Consider the following 20,414-nt stretch of genomic DNA (forward strand, 5'->3'; position numbering starts at 1 on the left):
TTTCTTAAAGCTGTTGTAACCCTCTTTAGACTCTGCTGGAAACTTTCAGGCTTTTCACTAAGCAGTTAATGTTAATGAAACAATGAAGGTAGTTAATTCACTAAAGGAAATCAGTTAGTGTAAGCTGATGGTTATTGTCAGTTGGAAACTATCATCATCTGAAGAACAGTTGACTTATTGAGACAAATAAATTTGCTGTTGTAATGGTAAAAAAAAAAAAAGAAAACCCAACAAAACCACCAAACCCCCTCAAATCTATGAAAAATTATGCAGTCTCTTTATGTATTGTGGGGATTGTCTGTATGTCTAGCAGGATGGGAGAGTGCCTAAATAGTTATTTTAGCAGCACATCCAGCCAAGTCCCGGCCAATTCATTGTATGAGTGTCCTCTCTCTGCCTTCAGTATCCAACATTTTTCTCCAGTTCGAACAAGGATAGATAGTCCATCAAAAATGTCACTGCTCTAAACACATCTTTTGTCCGCTTACCGTCTCATTTTTCTTCAGGCTTGCTTCAGGCTGTGTTGTTTCACTGTCACACAGGTGCCTCGTAAAGCTCCTTCTGCCTTGTCTGTCTTACTGCTGCTCTGCCCTGGCTCTTCCCTTAGTCCCTACTGATCTGCAACCAAAAGAGATGTCCCAGCTAGCTGCCAAAGAGGGGCTTCTCAGGTGGGACAGCTAGTGGGAAGGGTGAGGAGAGAAGAGACATCTGTATCCCACTGAGAGTCAAGGTGGGCAGGGGAGGAGGAGCTGGGGCTGAGATGGGAGGGCAGGGAAGGGAAAGTGGAGTTTGCTGGAGCCAGATTTTAGCTGCTGCTTTTCTGCTCAACTGGAGCAAACGCAACAAGTCTCAGGAGCAGGTTCCTGTACCATGCCTTAATCCTACCCGTGTTTTGTTCAGTGACATTTCTTATTCTTCAGAATACCCTTCCTGAAATGTTTTACAATGCCCTTTGAGAAACCTGGCTATTAAACTGTTGGTAAAAAGTTTTACTAGGTATGTGGAGGGGAATTAGTTAAATGTTAGCAAAAAAAGAATATAGGGACAAGAGGATTAAACAGTGAAAGATTGTGTAACAGGAGAAGTGAAGAGTAACTTTATTGCAGAATTGTCTAGTAGTGGCACTTGGCTTTGGTACAATGTTCCATAACCTTCTACTTTGTGCTTTTGCAACTTCTTGGGGGTTTTTTTGTTTTGTTTTGTTTGTTTGTTTTTTCACTTGACTAGCCAAGTTTTGGGATTGCTGGTCTTTTTTTTTTTTTTTTTTGCTAAGACTATTAATTTTGCATGCTCTCACAATCTGCAATCCAAAATGCCATTACTGTGTAGAGGAAAACAAACATGATTTTGGTTATATATTTATTCTTTTCTGAGATTTTCAATGGCATTACTTAGCAGGTATATGCCCAGATAGCCCAGATCTGAAGATGTTTGAATGATACACTTTCAAGCCAGTAAGATTTAAAGCTGGGCCATTATGATTCAATTATGGGGTTTAGAGGATATAAAATCACATTGCTGAGTCAAAAGAAACCATTTTTCCTCCCCTCTATTCTAGGCTGGAGAGAGAAATGTTAGATTGTCAAATTATTTTAATTTGGAGAATTTTGATTAAACTTCAGAAAGAGCTTGCACATTTTTAGTTGGTGTTAACAGTTACAAGGACATGGTCAGGACTGGAAGTGTCTTATTATCTGGAAACCCATTCGATGGAGGAGGCAAAATGAAGTTTCAGAGGATTTAAAGCATAGTGTTCCTCTCTTCAAAATATTTTCTTCACTTGCTCTTACAAATTTCTAAAGAAGAAATTATTTTCTTCAGAAATCAATACTCTTTTCATTTATTAAAACAAACCAAAATGATCTTCCTTCTTTGCTCTTCTTTTTTTTTTTTTTTTTTCATTTGTCTCAACCCTTCCCTTAATGTATGGCACAAAAGAATTGAACAGAATGGTTGCATAACGACACCTAATATGTTTATACTTGAAAGAACAGTATTTAAAGTACTCAGTCATGTGGATCTGTCCAGATCAAGAACTCAGTCACAGCACAAAGGGTTTTGGGGTTACATTTTTAACATTCCTCACATAAATACATCAAAGCTCAAGTATTTCAAGAGCAACCCAAATTTTTTATGCTTCAACACACTGATGGATCTGAAGCAAAGACAATGTGCCACTTCTCCATTTGTTTTGTATTGAAGAAAGGATATTAGCAGGGAAAAAAGCTCTCTGTGTAATGATGCAAGTTACCATGAGTGTTAGCTAGATGGCACTGAAACACACTTGTGGTGCTGCATTAAAGCAACTTGTTTGGAGCACGGTCTTTGTTAAATGAAATTTCAGGAATAAAGTATCTCTTAGCTGCTTCTTTTCCTTTTCTCACCATATATAAATATCTGTAAGTCTTCATCTGTATGCATTTTTCTTTAAAGCATGCTCCTGATTGTACTAATTATGTTGTCACAGAAAGACAACATGAGCTGAACAATGTTGGAATTTTTGCAAGCCATATTGCATTCTTTGATTTTTATTTCATTTCAGAATTTGAAAGTCCATATTTTAACGTACAAAGGATACCCTTTTCTTTCTCACTGATCTGTAAAATAACCTTTTTCACACTACCGCTATAGAAGGACAGCATGCTTAGCATTAATGACATTTTAAAATACAAATTCTGCATGAATTGCAATTGTGGGATAAAAGAGAGGTCTCTAAGAAGTTAGCGAATGTTCCAGCAATACCAGATGCATCATCAAAAAGGTTAGTTACTACCCCACCAGGGGTCCACTGCTGCGTGGCTTTGTAAATGGTTAGGAAATACTGAAAAGACAGGTGAATTGACATAAAATACTACTTTCACATAGCTTCAGGGTAAAAATGAACAAATTGTAGCAGTCAAAAAGCAAAGCTCAAACACTTTTTCCTCATCTGCATTCTTTTCCAGGAAACAACTTTGTTCCTGCAAAATCCTTAGACACCCTACATTATTCTGGACTCAGCCACAGTGACTTAAAGAACCTTAATGCACATTTCTGCTGCTTCCCCACCTATCTCCTCATCCACACATGCCACTGTTGTCACTCTCACATTTTTTAAAACTAATCCTCTGATACACTGAACCACTTGTAAACAGACAGACGTTTTCTTAAAGATCTTTCTAGTGGTACTTTTCTGATTTTTTTTCTGAATTTGGATTCTACACAGCCAACTTGGTTATCAGGTTCCTGTCCTCAAAGGAAATTATTAAAAAAACAATTATTGAATCTGATGGGGAAGTGGCAGGTCACGAGCAAGTGTACTTAACATCCTACACACTCATGTTGCAGCCCTGGGCTGGAGGAAACCCCTCCAGGACTGTACCCTAGTTTAGGTCCCAGGCAAAGACAGCCCAGCTTTCTGGGATCGCTTTTTAAACTCTTCACTACTAATTTCCTCCCAGGTTGGTTTTGCTCCTGACCTTGGAGAAATGCTAGATTTTTGCTGTTATTTGCAAAATCCTGTATGTTGGTTGACCTTTTCCATTTGGAAAATCAAAGTTAATGCAAAGAAATACCCTTTTATTCAATAAGGTTTCTCCCTGTCAGGATCAATGGCATTTTTTAGAGCAAAGGCGACCCTCTGTATGCAAAAAATAATGCATTGACAGTACTTTCAAGAAGGCACCTCGTGCAGTTCCAATTGGTGTGTCAGTTTTCTCAGCATTTTAAGCCTTATGTCTTAGGCTGGTGAGGCTGTCTCAGAGCTCTGAGGTATGTCTTGTCTGGACCTTTTCCTTAAAGAGAATACACAAAGAATCTTTAAAACTTTCATAGGTTTGTTGGTTTTGGTTTTTGTTTTGTTTTGTTTTTTTTTAATCTTCTCTTCTTATCCTCATGGCTCATTGCTTCCCACAGCTTTCCCTGTTGTCCCCTGCACTGCAGCAGTGTTTCCCAGTTTGGTGCTCTCTCTGAGAGCTCCTTGCTCCTTCCCAACATCCCACTTGAACCAGCACATAGCTGCCTGGTAAGACAAGCAGTCAGCACAACGCTCGTCTGACAAGCCACAGCCCTTTAGCAAAACATACACATACTGTAAACTGTGAGCAACGAATTATACACTTGTAACATCTGTCCCAGTGAGAATCTCGGCTTTCACAGAAAAAAAAACCCCAAACCAATATACATAGTCCTCATGGTTTTGGCCAGTGCTTAAGAATGTAAACCTTTTTAATCTGGGATTTCAGAAAGCAAATAACAAAAATTAAAATGAAGTGGGTTTTCTAGCTTTCCAGTTATTTCTGTGATAAGATTCAAAGGCTGACTGTGGGTTTGACAAGAGTGAGGTCAGCCCCAGCTGTTAACATGCTTGTCCGAGGGAGGTCTCTTGGAGCTGGTAGGAGGTGTTCTTTATAATTTAACTGTTGGTTTAAACCCCCCTTCATTTGTGCTTGTAGTATGTGGAAAGTATGTAAACCTTTCACACAAGCACTTGGGCCAAGATACAAAGAAGGACGTCGGGGCACAGTTAATTCTAAATGATTGCATTTGCCCGAGTCCAGAAGGTGGATCTTCAGGTCCTATTCATATGTCACCTGCAGTTGAACAGAGTCCCTAGACACCATCCTTAAGTTCTTAAGCAGCTGCTTTTAGGCATACGCTGACAAGTTTATGTGCAGAGCGCTTGTAAAGCCTATCCAGGTCTGCATATACCACCCACCTTTACTTCTACGTCGTCAGGATTTCAGAGTGCTTCGTCCCGCTTGTGCTGTAGCACACTAGGGCTGTCATACACACTATGAGCTCTGAGCAATGAGTATGTGCTCAAACAGATACTAATTTAATTACTTTTTCTGAGATACCAGAGCTCAGGTCTCCTCCAAAACAAAGGACTCAAGTCATGCTTACTCATGTTCATTGTTGTCAACTGGGAACCTAATAATTTCATTGCATGTAGAGTCAATCAACTTTGAGAAAAGAAGATGAGTATCTGTATAATCTGGAGTCAGTCATAACAAATACAGATTGAAATACGGAAATTCTAGTTTTCTCTTGAAAAGGAGGGCATCTCTATGACTCTCGAAAGTCACTGAGCAAAAGGCAGGAAAATACATTGTTTTCTAAAAAAAGTTCCAACTGCCTAATTCTTTCATTTGTGAATTTGAGCCTGGAGTAAGGTTCCTAAAAAAACTAAAGTTGGATTTTTTATAGACTAGCCTAGACATAACTTTGCCCTGGGCGCTGGTTTCTGTGGAGTCCATGCTTCAGGCATTTCACTTTCAAACATTTAAGATGTTGATGCTTCCAAGCTGGTAGGTGATTAAAAATGGAGTCACTGGGGTTTTCAGCATTGCAATGTTTTTATCAGTTTCATAATTTTCATAATTTTAATATTCAAAACGTTAATCTCAGAAATCACCTCAGACAAACACCCCAGCAATACTGAAACAGTTTGTTTCAGAGAAGTACAAATACTACTACAGGGTAGTCTTTACAGTTTATTTCCTATTTAGATATGTGAATTGTGGAAGATCTAATTTTTAATAACTGGAAAAATGTCAAGGTCCCTTCAGAGGGACTCCTGAAAAATCTAGCAGTTGTCCTTTCTGTCCCTGCATGTATTTTGGTTAATGATTTTTATGTTCTTGTGCAGATAAGAAGGAATTTTAATGAAACTTGGAGGTCTGTAATTTAAAAATGTTAGCCTTTTCAGTCAAATTTTTCATCACTGAAATGAATATTGCTACCCAGATAAATCCATAATACGTGAGTACTCCTAGTCTTTAAAGGTTATCCTCATTTTTTCTGTAAGCAAGGTCAAGAAATGTATTTGCTGCATTGATTGGCACAGTTGAGAAGTGCGTAAATGATTAACAACTTCTGACTTTTTTCAGCCTAGTTGCTGTCTTAGAAATCAATTGAGCATGGTCAATCCCTTTCTGTGACATCTCAGGATGCATAATGCTAAAAAATCCCGAGTAGCATGCCATGCTGATTCCTCTTGAGCCAGAATTCTATGCAGAAAAGGAAGTTTGGAATTCATTACATGGAAATTAGTCATGTCCTCATTAGACTATTGGAAAAAAACCCCCAGAATATAAACCCTTGACATGCCCAAGGATGTATGTGCCACAGTGTTTGCCTCACCCACAGAGGAAGGTATAAAAATAAATAAATAAATTAAAAAAAAATATATGCACTGTTGACTAGGAGTCTTGGCACTTCATTACAAGTTACAGTAGTCCTCTTTAAGTCTTTTTCTCTTTTCCACCTAGATCTTGTATAGTATTCTCTAGAACCAGTTTTTTTTTAGTGACTGCAGAAGTTTATAGCTTAGTAGGTAGAGGGGAGCTGGCAGTAGGAGTATCTCATCATCTTAAGCGCTGCAGTTACTTCTGTTGTACCCACCCAGGACAGACAGAATTTGGGTCTATTTTAAAAGAGTGAGACCTAGCCAAATTGGAGTTGCTGGCAACCACTCTGATAGCAGATATCTGCAAGTTCAAAGACAAGGAGAAAGAAGAGGGGTCGCAGAAGAGGTTCTCAAACCAAGAAAGTTGTCTTTCTGGTTTTGTTCTCATGTTCAAATTTATTTCAAACTCTTTTCCTTTACTTTGTGATTTATTTTGAATAGCTATACTATTGCAGATTTCTGTATGCCCTTCCACTCCACCCCCCATTTTTTTCAAATCATACCTTTCTCTTTGGGAAACGATAAGAACTTGAATTTCTTATTTTAACCCATTACTGTTGTGCGTTATATCTGTATTGTCTCTCCTTTCTTCTCTTGGTTTCTGATCTTTGTTTCTTTCTTTTAAATTATTGATTTCTGTTACTTGTGAAATTTCCTTCCATTCCCATCATATTTCTAGCTTCTTACCCCATGTCTTCCCCTCACTAATGCAAAAATAGTTGTCTGAAATTTCCCTGTTCAACATTATTTTATTTTAAAGGAAAAGGAATTCTGGGATTATTTTGGTCATTCCTGTGTGAGGCAAGAATTTAATAAAAGTGCTGTGTATTAAGAAGAGAGCAAATTCCTAGTGTCTTTCAGTGGTATTGTGCTAAAAGCCTCATGTCTGCTTTGCACACTTCAGCTGAAAACTATGCAATGATGAATAGACTTTTTTTATAGTTAAATTGCCCTCACTTCTCTAGACTTTTTTCATCCTTAATAGTAAACAGCACATAATTGTCATCGGATTGGTAGAAAATATAACAGACTTTATTGGAAGGGGGCAATATCTTTTATTAGACAAGCTGTCCATTTTTAGTCTATTTTTTCCAATTATAATGTGTATGTTTTTCTAGCTATGCTGCTTGCTCTAATAAAAGATGCTATCTCTCCCTTCATACCTCGACGAACTTATATCTAAGAACAATAAGTCTTTTGTCTTTTTTCTTAGTGGGATTCTGGCAAACAAGGTAACTGCTGATGGTTCAAAACTGATTAATTCTTTCAAATCAATTTCTTTGTAGTATAGTAGTAGCTGAAATTGTCAGCTAAAGGCTACAACCTCAATTTAGCTGGACTTAGAATCATCGAATCATAGAATTGTTTTGGTTGGAAAAAGACTTTAAGATCATCAAGTCCAACCAGTCCAAGCATCCACTTGTTCTGTATCTGTCTACCTAAATCTTTAAATCATAAAATCTGGAAGAGTAGGAGATAGATGATACTGCACTTGTTATTCCCAGGATGCGGTGTTGGGTCACAGTAAATTTTATAAGACATTTTTTAGGCATAAAGGTGGACACCACCATTTCCAAAGGCATCATTGCATTTCAGTATAGTATCATAGAATCACAGAAGAGTTTGGGTTGGAAGGGACCTCTGAAGATAATCTAGTCCAACCCCCCTGCCATGGGCAGGGACATCTTCAACTAGATCAGGTTGCTCAAAGCCCCATCCAACCTGAGCTTGACTGATTCTATGATAACATCTGAATTTAGGGGCAGCAGGGAAGGATTAGAGCAAAACAAGATAGAGGGTGGTTAAGCAATCTGCTTAATGTAATTCAGCATATCTGTCTCATAGAATCACAGAATGATAGATTAGTTTGGGTTGGAAGGGACCTTTAAAGGTCATCTAGTCCAACCCCCCTGCCATGGGCAGGGATACACTCCACTAGATCAGGTTGCTCAGAGCCCCATCCAACCTGGCCTTGAATGTTTCCAGGGATGGGGCATCTACCACCTTTCTGGGCAACCTGTTCCAATGCCTCACCACCCTCATCATTAAAAAAAATTATTCCTTATAGCTAGTCTAAATCTACCCTCCTTTAGTTTAAAACCATTACTCTTTGTCCTATCACTGCAGGCACTCCTAAAAAGTCTGTTCCCATCTTTTTTATAAGGCCCCTTTAAATATTGAAAGGCTACAATAAGATCTTCCCTTCTCCAGGCTGAACAACCCCAACCCTCTCAGCCTTTCCTCATAGGAGAGGTGCTCCAGCCCTCTGGTCATTTTTGCGGCCCTCTTCTGGACCTGCTCCAACGGGTCCATGTCTTTATTGTACTGGGGCCCCCAGAGCTGGACACAGTACTCCATGTCAGCGCTGGTGATAGAAGCAGCATCTTGATCTGGTATCAGGTGCATTTCGTCATAGTACTTGTAGCAAAACTTTGGAAGAATTTCCACTTTTTGGAGCGATTTGAGGATAACTATTCCATTCATGAGGGAGAGATGGAGAAGGTTTCAGAGGGAGTCTTAAGGTGCTTTTGACAGGAAAATGATGAGCTTATGATTCATCTGTGGGTTGGGCAGATGGTTTGAAGCACAGACAAAACACTAGCAGTGGAGTTCATTTTACTATCTGAAATTATCAAGGAGCTGAAGATGTGCATACTTCCAAGGGACAAGGAAATATGTCACACAACTTTTTGCAAGACCAAGGAGTTTGGATCTTTACTAGTATGACATCTGGGTAATTTATGTACTGACCTTGAAAACAAGCAGCTTGTGTAGAACGGACATTCTTAAGACTGCCAGGTGGGAGGGAATTTTGTGGCCATGTAATCCTTTTTTGTGCGTGATGTCTCAAGGATTTGTGGTTTTAATGTAAGTTATGTATCTTATGTTTAGTGTAACTTTGGTTTTTTTTCAAGACTTAGAAAAACGAAATGTTACTACTTAAGGTATCACAGTTGTAACTGCTCCCATGTAAGTATTACCATTACAAGTCTCAGTTTGCTGAAGAAGCAAGGATGAGTGTGTGTGTTTTGCTACAATGCATGGCAAGAGTGCAGCTGTCCTAGTGGTATTCTTGGAAGTCATGGTTTGATAGGCGTCTTTGGTAGCAGTCATGGCTTAACAAAGTCGCACCACTTCCTTCAGCTTTCCACCCCCGCACACTGTTCCCTCTGTTGGGCTGACACCATGTAATTTTGTGCAAGGAACTGATCACCCTGAAAACCATAAGAAAACAAATAAACAAAAGTTCCTAAAGTGGCATTGCTGTCTAAATCTCATATTATGAAGAAGCCACAGTCTAAATTTACTAGTTAGAAAATAAATCTGATTTGAGTGTTAGTCTAGTTATTCCTGTATTTTGATTTTAAAAAAGTTTGGCATACTCTGCTCCATTGTCCCTCCCACTGCCATCCTTCATTAGAAACTACTCAGTAATGTAATCTGAAAGCCAAGTGATTAATTTCTAATGTGTAAAGCCCTTATGTGCTCAATTTATGCATGAAGATTATGGCATATGGGTTACTGAAATTTATTTTTAAAAAAAAAAACAACATTGTTGGAGGCTGGATGTAGCTTTCATCTGGACTGGATTAAGGGGAGGACTCAGGTTTGTGTGCAATTGAATTTGGGTCACCAGCAGGCTTAGTGCTCCCCTGAAGGGGAGAGTGCTGTAAGGAGGCAGGTAACTGCCACAGGCTTCTGCTGAATTTGTTAAGGAAAGTTACGTCTCTGCTCTTTTGTTGCTGCTCTGCCAGCCAGTGTCTTGCTTCGGGGCACAATTTTTTCTTTTGCACTATGGAGTCCCTGATCTTAGGCAACCTAGGTTCACTAGACTTTGCTAACTTTTTTATACTGAAATATGTTGATTTGCTAATCTCTACAAATCAGTGTTTTACATTTGAAAGCGCTTATTAAAAACAAACCAAAAACTCAAAATAGGAACAACTTTGAGGATTTTTATTATTTTAGTGTAGCAGAAACGTTCAGTGATGTGGGTGTCTGCATAATGTAACACATCCTCTTCCAAATCCTGCCTTTGTTGAATTCTCGAAGAAATCCCACACTCATTAAATAGCTTTGTATTATGATAACTTGGAGAGAGAACTGCTGTACTTTGGCCTTCCCACTGAGTGAAGTCTCATTATAAATCATCTCTTTATAGCTCCAAAATGCTGCGCTTCCAAACTTCGCTCGTTAATGAGACTGGAATGAGTTTCATAATGGCTGGCTGTTTGCACCAGAGCCATGCTCAGGAAAGACTGTTGCATTTACTTCCTTGATGCCTGAAACACCTTTGCAATACAGCAAGTCTACAAACCAAGAATTAATAAGGAAGGCTCTGTGTGTGTGTGTGTGTGTGTGTGTGTGTGAGAATATGGATAAGTATGTGCATTATTGCCATTTGCACCATTTTTAGTTCTTCCTCCTTTGTTTTATCCAAAAAGGAAATAAACTTATTTAAAACAAATGTTTTGATAATGGTACTGAATGTATTTAATGAAAAATAAATTTCTTGGTTTCTTCTAAAAGAATACATATTCTTTCATTTCCTTCAGAGAAGCTGGATTGTTTTACAAGCTAAACTGATTTGACCACAGATCATTGCCTAGTGGGAAATATTAAAGATCTTATTTTAAGCTAAACAAGATAACTGTGCAGGCTTTCGAGTAAGTTTAATGTAATCGATTAAGGGGTTTCAGCATACCTCTTACAGTACCAGTAATTGACCTCTTTTAAGTACTTCACCCCCTAATAGTTTGGTTGAAAAGTATCTTGGTTCACGGGAGATTGCTACCTGCCTCATTTCTTCACATTAGCTTAATGGAGAGTAATGAGTCACCATGTCAATTACAATCCCGTGATACGAAGTAAGTTTTGTCATCCATATTCCGCTTCACCATTTTTCATCTCTCTATTTGGATTGTTAAGGATTTGGTTTTGCATTACTGAGGTCAGTAATTGCTTTACCTTTAACTCTGTGTGTCTCTGGATCAGACCTTAGTAATATAGTTTGTTTTTAAAAGGGCTATGCTTAAATATCCTTTTAAATACCCCTTAAAAAGGTATCTAGATTAAGGGTACAAAAAATTAACACTAATACTTTTGAACAACACATTGGAATTAGAAAATTAATAGAACAAGTTAAACTTTTTGAAGCAAATAGCACTGGCTAGCTATGTAAGTAAGAGGGTGGTCGGGCACTGGAACAGGCTCCCCAGGGAAGTGGTCACAGCACTGAGCTTGACTGAGTTCAAGAAGCGTCTGGATAACGCTCTCGGTCATATGCTCTGATTTGGCTGGTCCTGTGTGGAGCCAGGAGTTGGACTTGGTGATCCTTATGGGTCCCTTCCAACTCAGGGCATTCTATGATTCTATGATTTTTTTAAATTACCTTCCTCATATTTCAAGTGTAGGGAAACAAGGTAGAGGACATCCCATTCAAGGTTATTCTATTATTTTTATCAAACGTACTTTTGAGGATATTTTCTGTTGAAATGTTTGCAGATTTTATCATTGACTAAATATTCTTATATTTTTGCATTTCTATTCCCGTGATATCTTTATAACACTCTTTGCTATCATTGGGTAGTCATTACTTATATAGCTAGCCAGTGCTATTTGCTTCAAAAAGTTTAATTTGTTCTCTCTATTAATTTTCTAATTCCAATGTGTTGTTATTTCAATGTCAAAGCACGTATCTCCAGAATTTTATTGCCGCCTGGTTAGCTACATGGGAGGCAAGACTAGGTTAGATGACAAAGGAGGCATGCACATGTGTTTCAGACTATTTGTTTTGACTATGAGTATGAGAGGGGTTCCTATCAGTATACTTGGAAACCAAGCTTTTCATCAGTGGTGGTGACCTACTGTATGTTAGCATTCTCTTTGAATTACCTTTCATCTGCTGTTGGCAGTGACTTTGAATCTCAAAGGTATGTAGTTTTTGCTGTAAATCACTTTTCTGAAGGCTTTCTGAGACTGATAGTCATTGCTACATTTCCTTTAGCTTCTCCAGTTCTTTGTGGTTCCTGTTGTTTGAAACATGATGCTAGTGCAGCATAGAATAAGTAGAATTTATACAGAGATTACATCCAGACCATAGGAAACGTCCTTTAGGCTGTTATTTATAATAAGCTCTGCATCTGAAATTAATAACTAGTAAATGGCTGATACTGTGAAATTTATTCCTACTTCTAAAGGTAATGACTTCAGGCATAACAGTTGTGCTGCTTGTGAGTGTCTTTTGGCCATCCTCCTGTACCACCTCATAAAGAAATGTATTTCATGGGTCTGTGGGTGTAGAAAGGGGGTGGGATTTTTTTTTCTTTAACATTTTTTTTAGTTACAACGTAGCCCTGTATTCAGTTTGTTACACAAACGGGTTCTGAGTCACTTAATTTTTTTCCCTATATTACTGAGCCAGTAGATCTGAAAATAAAATATCTGCACCAAAACAAGGTTTAAATATTCTTTTTCAAAGGAAGTAAGTGCCTACTTGTATGATCTTAAACAAATCTCTCGATAATATAAAGCACCTTCTGAGTTGATAAGCAGGTTCTATATTTGATGTGGACTTTCAATTTTATCTGTGTTTCTCTTTGGAAATGTTGTAGGTGTTTAAGCTTTACTTTACTAGAAGAATTACAATTAAATGTTCACATTTGTAATATATTTTCTTTATTACGAACATAATTTCAAGATAACTTTGCTGCTTGTTCTTTTGCTGTATTTTAAAGGTACAAATAAAGAAAACACCTCAAATTTTCAGTTGGCAAAGGGGAAAGCAGAAAAAACACATTAGATGCTGCTTGTTTTGCGCTGTAGAAACTGACTTTTGTAGCTCAATGGGCTTCCAGGTGATGGATTTCTATTACACCTAGATAGGTTGTTCTGTCAAAGCTACAGTCAACTTGCTATTTATACCATGTACAGAAATTGATTATTGATGACTTCCTCCGACTGGATTGATAAAGTTGCTTAGTCATTGCCAGAGGCTTAATTTGGGATTAAATGATGTTTTTGCTCATAAAATCCATTTCTATTTGCATTAGTCAGTTAAAAAGTATTTGTCTATTTAGATTCTTATAGTGTGTGTTTTTCTCCCCCTGCATATTAAATCAGCTCTTAGGCTTTAATTTTCCTTTATTGCCATCTTATTAGTGTAGGAAACATGTGAAATGTGTCATAATTTTTGGCGGTAGGTTGATAGGATTGCAGCATGTGCTCTAAGAGACATTTTATGCTTCTTTTTTTCCTAAACACGCCTGTACATTGTGCAGAAGAACATAACAAACTTTCTTTAGAAGAAAAAATGCATATCCATCCGTTCAGGTGAGCAAGGCTTTAGTAAGTTGCCAACACTTTGTACAGGACGAGTAGTTCAAAAGCATTGCCAGGTCAGATTCACTTTATACGGTGTAGGAGATATAAATGCCATGGTGGGCCTCCGCCTTGGGCACTCATTTTCAGGTGTGTTTGTTACTCGAGCGGACAGCCCGAGGACAGCCCGGCTGTACAGCAGGTACAACCTTTGCCTTCTCACTAGGACTTGGGCAAAGCTTTGTCTCTGCTCAGGGCTCTGCAGGGCTACTCATCAAGTTGCTCAAGCAGAGGGCTGAGCTGTGCTGCACACCTGAGCCGTGCCACTCATCTGTGAGACTGTCCTGACTCCTTGTAGTGCACGCTCAGACGCGAGCTGGTGCTGTTTTACACACCTGGAATTTTCCTTTGGGTCCCTTTGAACTTATATGAATTGCTCTGTCACGTTGTGTGCTTGTGTGTGCTAGCTGGGTTTCTTAGCATGTTGATAATAACAGGTTTTAAAAATTTCCAGCATTTTTGTGTGTCATTATGTATGCTGTTAACTTTTTGCAGAGTCTTAGTTGGATTATTTACTTTTACTCTTTTTTCCTTAACTTCTTTTTTATATCTTGTATGTTATCAAGAAGTTATAACATTATAGTGCTGACTTTTTGAGTCAGTATTGCTGTTAGCATTCTCACTGGGCGAGTTTGAAATGTGGCCATTAACTCATGTAAATGCTGGCATCAATGGCACACTATTCTACCAAATAGAAAGCTTGAATAATAATAATAATCATCATTATTATTATTTAGCAACTAGAAACCAATATTTACATTGTTTGATTTTGCACTAAAGCTCTCAAGACAAAGTTTCTGTCTTTTTGTTTGTTTTATTTTTCATTTTTGCAACACCATGTATGCATATATCTGGGGGTAGAAGTATGCTTATGAAGAAGATGAGGAGGGCAGAGGAGGGAATATAGCAAGAAAAAAAGTAGTTTTTACATTATGGTGGGAAGGCTAGAAATAATTAATTGACTCAGATTATTTTTATTAATCTTTTCTTGGCAGTTTTTTTTTTTTAAACTCTGCAGAAGTATTTATACACAGTAGTTTTAAGAAATGTGCTCTAGAATGAGAGAATATCTTAATGGCAGAGATGGGCAGCTATCACCTTTAAATTGATGGATGGATGAAGAGTGCAAACCATTAGCATATATGATTAAGGATTTTTTTATTAGAGAAAATGGCATGGATCTGTACAACCATTAGGGGAAAAAAAGTGTTAGTTTGTAAGAGGTGGATTTTAGAAATTTTCAGAAGATGCTAATGTGACTGGGGGAACAAAATGTGAGGATCATCTTAACTAACATTTTTCTTGAGTTGGAGGGAAGTGGAACAAATGTTAAGACAAAGTAGGATCGCAGGAAGCTCTAGTACTTAATGCAGAAATCGACAGAAAATGGATGGTTTATACTTTTAAAACTCACAAACAGAAAATATTTCTAGAAAAAAGTACGCTGCTTTTCAGTAGGAATGCTGGTGGTACTGTTATGGTAGTCACAGGAAGTTGTGCTTAGAAGTTACCTCAAGAGGCCACACAGTGCACTGTAGTGTCCCTGAAACAGGACTGACAATACTTCTGTCTTTTCCACAAGTTACACATTTAATCCATTCTTAAAGTTAAAGCCATAGAGCCAACCTCCACAGCAAATTTTTCCAGCACATCCCTATATTGAGCAGTAGAAATCATCTCCTGATCACTAACTTGAATCTTCCTTTCTTGATCTGAAGCTTATTATTCTTATCCTTCCGACATGGATATAGATAACAGATTATTCATTTCCCGTTTGCAGCAGTCATTTATGCACTAGGAGGCAGCTGTAGTGTAAGCAGCTTATGTTCTTCATTTTTTCCGTGTGGGACGTGTTTTTCTAGATCACTAATCAGTCTCATTCCCCACTTCTGACCTCTATACAGTTCCTTCATTTATTTCTGAAAGTTCTATGCTGGAACGAAGTGCTTTTAGGATTTACTGGTATTGAGAAGAGTGGAAGGATTACTTCACATATCTTGAAGGATGTACTTTCATCTGTAGTCTCGGTACAGTGTTTACCTTTTTGAAAGTGGTGTAAAAGAGTTGCTTGTGATCTGCGATAATCCCTGATGCCTCTCTGAAGACGAGCCAGCTATTTGTTCCACGTGTCATACTTGTGTAGCTTTAAGCAGTCGGAGTTGCTTCTGCCTTTTATATGGGTTTTTCTGAAGATTTCTCTATTTTTTTCAAGATCATTTTGAATTCCAGTTCTGCCTTTCCACATACTTGCATGTTCATTGAGCTCTCAGCACCCTTCCTTCACTGCAAAAAACCTCTTGAATGAGACAATGCTTGTTAAATGCAATGCAGGTATGACTGTTGGACCACCTGTCAACCTGTGTGCTGGTAAGAGTGGTGCTGGACAGCATTCCTGAGCGATCTGGCAGTTCAGGAATGTCTTTTGGTCCCAGTGGGCTTCTAACCTCCTGTGTTAAGTTCTTACTGCTGCAGATAGAGGGATTAACCCTGGGTAGATACCCATAGTCACCACTGTCGCGCGTGTTTGGCTGTGTAGACTTATCCTCAGAGAGAGCCTGCTCTGTTGCACTGATCATGCTCACAGGTTTATCGAGCTAATTTAAGTCCCTTCTGCTCTTGTACTACCTCCAGTCATTCATGCAGTTTCTGCTCTTAATGCAATTTATCTTTTCCCCTGTAGTCCTTATAAATATTTTTTCAACTGAGAGGCTAAAGGGTTGTGGGTTTGGGTTTTTCTTGTTTGTTTGTTTGTTTTTTAATTTACAGATTCATATTAAAGAATTAAAGATTTTAGAGGAAGACTTTGGGCAATTTTAAATGCCAGTATTTATAACTCAATTTAAATTTTAGTAAGGCAAGTCAGCAGCAATAAGGACGACTTAGCTTGTGCTACTTGCTAATTAATATATAGACATAATCTTCAGCTGTTTTGTGAATGCACTGACTTCCTTTTTGAGGAAGAATTGTGGGGGTTCATAACACTATAAGTAAATGTCATTTAATATGTACAGTTGGTCACACTATTGGATAAGCTATAGACAGAGTTCCAGCTCAGAGGAAAAACAGGCCTTCAGGCCAGGTGTTGTTGTATCCCTAACGTAAATGAGTGAACCTCATTTAGTGGGTTGTGTGGGCAAGACCAAACTGGGCAGGTGGAGAGGGAGCGGTAAAGGCCACTTCCAGCTCAGTACTACAACCCAGCAGGGGTTGTGGCAAATAGCTTCATCCCTGGCAGGGATACGTGTCGAAATCTAGTTCAGCTCAAACTTGGATGAGCTGCGATCCAGCAGCCTCTACCTGTCGTGGAAACAAGATACTGTCAGTCTAGTGATCTGGCAGCATTTTGCTACTTTGGGAAGCCCCAGTTCTCAAGCCAACATATTTTCAAGGAGCTCTAAGCTGGAAAAGAAACTCCTGTGAGTAATGCCTGGTGACTTAACCACTTTCTTTTCTGCATTTCCTGAGTTCTAAAAATAACATTTTGTGTGTGGTTAGCCCCGGTGATTTTGATATCTAGACTATCTTGACCATGTGCTGTATTTAATGCTGTTTTGTGAAATGCACAAGGTGAGGTTAAAAGACTAGTATCTTTTGAAACTGGTTTGGATACCGCTTAGGTGATGACTGAGCTTTGGCAGGGGCTGCCCAATCAAGAAATCTGCTGCAGTGCCTTATTTAAGAGCAGTATAATGGAGTGAGGAATTAGGATTTAATGCAAGGGAAATGTGCAATGTGGGTGGGTCATGCAGATGGATTTTGGTAGGGAGATGAAAAAGGTTTCTGCAGTCACAAACACTAAAATTGTAGTGGTGGTACTTGACTGTTAGCAGGCAGCAGAGATGTTAAATCTGATCTAAATCAGTGCTCATTTTTTCCCCAGATGAAAATGACTACTTATGAAAGGTTAGAGGATTTATGGGGGTGTCAAAACATATGGCAGATGGGCTGGATTAGGACTCATGAGTATAGTAATCCAAATCCTTTCTGCCAAGCATTACAGAGGATCTCTTCCTGCTGCTGGGCTACACTAAGTGTACACAGTCAGAGGAGCACAGGCTGTCAGGAGGCTTGGAGGAAGAGTTGCTAGAGAAAGTGCTTGTCTGAGCAGAGTTCATTTTGAAACCACTTTCTTTGCAGGCAAAAGTCTACTGGGGAACCAATTATATTATTTAATTTTAATAAATTGGTGTAACAATTTTTTTTCCTTTGGTTTGCTGTACAAAAGTAAAGCCAAAATGTGAGCTAAACCTTTCTAATTATCTCTGACTGTATTAGTACTGAGGGATAAAAGCTGTGCAAAAGTCATGAATGTTGAAAGTGGAAAAAGGGCAATGAGTTTGTCATTCCCCTTTTGAGCCAGTGCTATCTATGTGTGATTTAAAAAGGAAAAAAAATTTAAAAAAAAAGCATCCTACTTTAAATTTTTGTCACAAAAATTTAAGTGTTAGGGACAGTTTTAGTCTCAGTTTTAAACTGAGTCCAGAGGATCTCCTCAGAAATCTGAAAATTCACAATGGCATGTCAGTGTTACACAATTGATAGCTGTAGTTAACATGTAGTTAATTGTAAAAAAAAAATGTAAAGCTACTGGCTTTTGAGAAGATCCATGTCTGAAATAGTTTCTGGGGAAGGATGCAAACCATTTGTGGTTGAGGTGACAAGAGGATATTTGCACTCCATTCCTGTAGTCAGTCAATTAAGAATCCACCAGAGCTCCTTCTCCACTTAACTAGTATTTTACATGGTGTGGAAAACCACCTAATCGAATATCTCTGAGCTCCACGAGTGAATGGTTACATATTTCATTTGACACCGGTGTAAAATGTTTTAAAAAAGTAATAAAATTTTGTTAAAGCATGAAACACAATACTGCATATAGATGTGTTGTGTTCTTTGTAGAACTGGGAAGTGTGAGGAGCAGGACCTTACAGATCTTAAATTTAGCTTAAAAGGGACGCTGCAAATAGTTACTCTAGCAGTTAGGATGGATTAGCTCTGAGGTACAGATTGTTTGCATTCTAGGGCGAGAAGCAAGAGGCAAGCTTTTAATTTTCACTGTTTTATGATGTATGAAGAAGATCTGAAAATTTTTAGGAGGTTTCTGTATTATCCATGAGGAATGGCATATCTGTGCTAGCATGGTTTTGTCGAAGAACATTGTAATGTGAACTTGCTCAGGATTTAATTGAAAAGCACAATTGTTAGATCTTTAGGAAAGGGAGATTATCTTCCAGTTGTTAAGTATTAACAAAATAACTAAGCAATCCATCAAAGCCCACTTCTCATCTGTTAATCAAGTTTCACTTGCTTAGTATTTGGGATTTCTGAATCTTTCCAGTGGTATATAGTCTTCCAGCAAAGACCTGCTCTGAATTTCTAATTAAAACAAACAAACAAATGAACAAAAAACCCCCATCTTCTACTTCCCAGCTTCTTTCTCTCTAAGCAGCCTCCTCTTAAGAGACTGTCGAAGGGTGTGTAAAAAGAGAAGAAAAAAAAGGTCACATTTAACATTTGAGAGTTGTTTATATGCATGTTTGAAGGAAATGAGTTCAAAAATAATTGAGCCAGAGGGGTGGGCAGAAAAATGTTCATGTGGCAAAATATGACAGGAATGAAAGGACAAGTTGTACCAGGGACATAAGGTTTTACTATGAGGGTGTGCATGCAAATCCATGAAATCTGAATAATCTTTTTATTCCAAATATAAATTTAGTTGGGACTTTCAGTGATAACCAGTTTACACAGCTTTATAACATTAAAAGCATTTAAACAGTCCTGGCAGGCAGGAATGAAACAGCATCTGAGATGAGTTGCGAAATATTATCCAGTTTACAAGTAGAAGCAGTTTTTTACAGTTATGCTTTCCAAGGAATATATTCATCATAAAGTGTAGATGTGCATTTTGATTGATTTATTACCAAAAAATTGTTGATTTTCCAGGATATAGAAATATACAAAAGCTGGTAAATCAAACTGGAATTAATATGGCAAATGAAATATGTGGACTCACACTTTACTTCATACATAAAAAGTGCCAACATTTTTTAGGTGGTTCTGATACAAGTACGTAAATATTCTCATTATAAATTTTTTTGTTCCCTACTAATGCCCCCATTGAATTCTTCCATATTGCCTCAAAATTTAACTAATTAATCTAACTGCCATTAAGTATTTTAAACTTCACCAGGAAAAACTGTCCTTCACATAGAAATGTGCAAAGGAATAAATTTCTTCATGAGATAAGCAGATAAATTATGATGACTAGACTATATCTTGTTACTGGAACATCAGTAACCTGATAGTAGAAAACTATTAATAATTGACCTAAAATGGAACAGCACAATCATCTGTATTTCATGACATCAAGGGGAGAGTGCCCTCACAATGGAGAAAAATGAGCTGTTTGAAAGAAATATGATAAAACATTCCAGTGTGAGGTCCTGCTTCTGACTAACTGAGGAAACATTGAATAACCGTCTCAGGAATGTGTACTGTGAGAGGGAAAAAACAGACCTAATAAAATGAAAAATGATTGACAAATAATTCTTTGTAATAATGGAGGGAAAGATTATCAAAGTGCTTACACTGTATCTGGAGCTATTTGGCAAATAGTTTTTCTTTTCAAAAGGCATCTGAGAAACTGAAATATAAAAATACACATATTTTTGCTTTTACAGATTCTTCTGCAGAGAGAGTAATCCAAACCAGCTTTCATTTAGGGTGCCCATGTAATTGAGAGCAGAACTTAAGCTTATCAGTCCTAGAAATAGGTGAGAAAATCTTGCTTTCTGATTATCATTTAGGCAGAAGTGGTATGTTTCTGCAAGCATCTGAATAAGTAAGTGCTTTCGGATGAAGCGAA

The 20,414-nt window shown here is 38.0% G+C and overlaps 1 protein-coding gene across 2 annotated transcripts in view; it reads left to right on the top strand.

The window, feature by feature from the left end:
* The window catches only part of TMTC2 (transmembrane O-mannosyltransferase targeting cadherins 2), a 262,796-nt gene that overhangs the window by 130,000 nt on the left and 112,382 nt on the right, over nt 1–20,414 (top strand). The gene's annotated exons all lie outside the window — the stretch shown is intronic.

This window comes from Grus americana, chromosome 1, assembly GCF_028858705.1.
Source record: "Grus americana isolate bGruAme1 chromosome 1, bGruAme1.mat, whole genome shotgun sequence".
Classification (NCBI taxonomy): Eukaryota; Metazoa; Chordata; class Aves; order Gruiformes; family Gruidae; genus Grus; species Grus americana.